The 4,180-nt window shown below is 38.3% G+C and overlaps 1 pseudogene; it reads left to right on the top strand.

Moving 5' to 3' along the window:
• Positions 1–2,126: 2,126 nt before the first annotated feature.
• Positions 2,127–3,089, top strand: LOC133770916 (olfactory receptor 1361-like; annotated as a pseudogene).
• Positions 3,090–4,180: the final 1,091 nt, after the last annotated feature.

Below are 4,180 nucleotides of genomic sequence, written 5' to 3'. Positions count from 1 at the left end.
TCGTCACTCCTTCCTTTTTTTTTAATTTTTGCAATAACAGACTTCCAATTTACTTTATAATCACAGGCTTAATGCACCACTACCCATAGTGTTCAACAAGTAAAAAGAAGAAAGACCACTGTTCCACAGAAATATAGACAAGGGCTGTAAACAATAATCAATCATAAGATGTCAGTTTCATTCTTATACATTTTTTGGTATTCCATATTAACTACCACATATCAGAGAAAACATAATGTTTGTCTTTGGTTTATTTCACTAAGTCTAATGGATCTCTAGTTGCATCCATTTATTTGCAGAAGACAGGACTTCATTCTTTTTTATGGCTGAGTAGTATTCCATAATGTGTGTATGTGTATATATATATGTCATAATTTCTTTATCTGGTCATATCTTAACTATTGTGAACTAAGCTGCAATAAACATGGAGGTACAAATAACTCTTTCAAATGTTTATTTTATTTTATTTAGGTAAATTCCTAGGAGTGGGATGAACGGGTCATATGGTCGATTTATTTGCAGATTTCTGAGGAATCTCCATACTGTCTTCCATAATGGTTGTACTAGTTTACATTCCCACCAACAGTTGTATTGGGGTGACTTTCCCCCCACATCCTCGCCAGTATTTATTTTCTGATATTTAGATGACAGCTATTCTAACTGGGGTGAGATAAAAACTTAATTGTGGCTCTTAGTGCAATCTAAAAATAAAATTCAAATACACAGAGATAGAGAATAAAAAACAATAACTACCAGGGTTTAAATGAGGGAGGAAAATGGGGAGATGCAGGTCAAAAATACAAAGTCCCCAACACATAGTAAATGATCTAGTATACAACAAGAGGATAACAGTTAATCATAGTGTATTATATCCAGAACTTTTGCTAAATGAGATTACAGAAGCCCTTGCTATGCAGGAATAGAATGTTAAAAGGTGAATATATGAGATGACAGACATGCTCACTTGTCCCAGTATCATAAATATGATAATAAAGACAAGGATATTACAAAGAGTTTATGGAAAGTGGAATTAAAAGAAAGTTTCTTTTGGTGCAAAAATATTAAATCCATAATTTTTTCATAAAACTCATTTCCATGAATTGTTTGAGATCCTTCATAAAATAATTTTTGGCACTAAGCTTATAATTTTCTATCCCAAAAACTTTTGGAAGCCCCCTCCCATGTGTCTCTTACAACAGCATTCTGTGTACCTTAAATATATGTGGTAAAATTTACTTTTAAAATACCTGAAATCCATTAATCTACTAGGTAAATATGAAACATTTAGGAGCTTGAATAGATGGTCTAAAAATTAGAGTTTTGAGTACAAGGGTCCAGAAGAGGAGAGACCATATTGGGGGAAATTGGGGCATTATTCCAGGCTTTTCCTATAGCTTTTCTTAGAGAAAGCCAGGAATATTTAAAAGGGCCTAAACTGAGTAATTTTGATGAAAAATTCTTGCTCTATAATTTCATTTTTTCCCCTTCACACAGAGACAAAAGTCATGTGCTTTTTGTTCTCCTACCTACTTGTCAAAGACTGATTTTCCGAGATTCCTCCCCAGTTAACGTGTCAGACTCTGGTTTCCCAAAATCTCCCAAATGGGTTCTAGATCCTCACTAGGATTAATTCAACAGTTCATCTCCATGGCCCTTATAAGTAATCTTTTAATTACAAATATAACGTGCTGGTGAAAATCTGAGCAATTTCTCAACTCACACACACTGTCCAAGAAGCAAACTACTGATCTTTGATGGGTGTCCTTTCAGTGTTTATTTTTATTTTTACTAACATGAAATTACATGTATGTACAATGTTCTGGTATTTGACTTTTTTACTTAATGCATTATTTAACTATATTATTAGTGATAGAACAGTGGTGTAGACTGATAAGATGTGTGCAATCCAGAGCACACTTTTACATGATGCCTCATACCAATAGCTTTACAAATGGTCTTTCCAAACATGCAATTTTAAATTATAAAATTATAAATTCAAACTCCACCAATGAGAATTTTCTAAAGCACAGAATTTAAAAACATAATGTTGTGAAGCACCTTCAATGTAGCCTTATCTCACTTTTGTGCTACTGATAATACAATTTATTTCACACAGAATTGCAGACATGGATGGAAGAAACCACACTAACATCTATGGATTTCTTCTCCTGGGCTTCTCTGAGCACTGAGAGCAGCGACTTCTCCTGTTTGGGCTCTTCCTGGGCATGTACTTGGTCACTGTGGTGGGGAACCTGATCATCATCCTGGCCATCAGCTCAGACCTGCACCTCCACAGCCCTATGTACTTCTTCCTAGCCAACTTGTCCTTTTCTGACATTGGTTTCATCTCGACAATAGTTCCCAAGATGCTAGATAATATTAGCTCAGGAACTAAACTGATTTCTTACGGTGGATGTCTGACACAACTCTATTTCTTTGGCCTGTTTGCAGATCTAGACAACTTTCTCCTGGCTGTAATGGCACTTGACCGTTATGTGGCCATCAGCCACCCCCTCCATTACACCACAACCATGAATTCCCGACGCTGTGTCCTGTTGGTGGCTGGGTCATGGGTGATCACTGCCTTCCATGCCCTAGTGCATACACTCTTAGTGACCAGGCTTTCTTTCTGTGGTCCCAATATCATCCCCCACTTCTTCTGTGATCTGGTCCCACTCCTGAAGCTGGCCTGTTCCAGTACCTATGTCAGTGACCTGGTACTCACTCTTGTGGCGGGACCACTGTTGATTGGGCCATTTCTCTGCATCCTCATGTCTTACTTTTCCATTGCTCTGGCTGTTCTGAGAATTGATTCTCCAAAAGGTAAGCAAAAGGCCTTCTCCAACTGCACATCCCACCTCTCTGTGGTCTCTCTGTTCTATAGCACCGCTATTGGAGTGTACTTATGCCCCCCATCAACCTACTCGGATGGGAAGGACAGAGTCTTCTCAGTCATGTACACGGTGGTGACTCCCATGTTGAACCCATTCATCTACAGCCTGAGAAATAGGGACATGAAGGGGGCACTGGAGAAACTACTCAGAAGAGCACCAACACTTTTTCTCGGGACCTGCAAGACTCAGAACTAAGAGCTGACAACTGGTCTCCTGAGAGCCCAAACCATTGTAGCTTCCCTGAATCCAAGACTTATTTATTGTCACGTTTACACTATCAAAATTTTATTTTTAAAGGAATTTATTAGTATATTAGATTCTCAGGGTCACAGCAAATGCATAATAATGTACTTCAAACATTACACTTTGAAATACAGGTTGATCTCAAAGGACAAGGTGGGAACCGGTGATATCAGTAACTTCTAATCATCTTTCTGAAGTGCCCATATTCTTTGTTTTATTCAACCACTCTCAAAATGGTTCTTTTTTGGTTCTGCTGGATACCTCTATATAATATAAAATGAAAATCTGAATTTTTTTTTTAGCTTAAGCCATTCAGGAAATCTAGATGAGACTTCTAGCCCAAGAATGTAGGATTCATTATGCCCAGTAGTAAGAAGCACAAAGGAAATATTCTGATTCTTTTGTGCAGAAAAATAGGTAGGGAACTTTAAGTGTTGGGTTCCAATGCTAGCTTTGGCATTAAACTGTGTGACAGCCACATAATGCTGAATAACTCTAAGCACTGGTTTTTGCATTTGTAAAGTAAAGTGACTGGACTATATCAGTCTAACGCTTCATTCACATACCCCAGTTAATAGTGTTTAGTGTTAGGGTACCAAGGTCTCGAGATCTGAACTTATCAGTTAGAAACAGGGACCTTGCTTCCACCATTTTCACACTGTGTAACTTGGCGACTTCCTTATTTTTGAGCTTTCTAGTTGAAAACAACTATATCATAGAATTACTCTGAGTAATAAATAATGTATGAACTCACTTTTTAAAAAAAAAGATTTTTATTTATTTGAGAGGTAGAGTTACAGACACAGAGAGGGAAAGACAGAGAAAGTTCTTCCATCTGCTGGTTCATTTCCCAAATGACCACAATAGCAGGAGCTGGGCCAATCCAAAGCCAGGAGTTTCTTCCCATGCAGGTGCAAGGGCCCAAGCTCTTGGGCCATCTTCCACTGCTTCCCCAGGCCATAGCAGAGAGCTGGATGGGAAGAGGAGCAGCCAGGAGTAGAACCAGTGCACACATGGGATGCCAGCACTGCAGGTGGAGGATT

This window comes from Lepus europaeus, chromosome 12 (assembly GCF_033115175.1).
Source record: "Lepus europaeus isolate LE1 chromosome 12, mLepTim1.pri, whole genome shotgun sequence".
In the NCBI taxonomy this organism is placed as follows: Eukaryota; Metazoa; Chordata; class Mammalia; order Lagomorpha; family Leporidae; genus Lepus; species Lepus europaeus.
The sequence above is the reverse complement of the archived record's forward strand: the minus strand, read 5'-3'. Positions and strand labels throughout refer to the sequence as shown.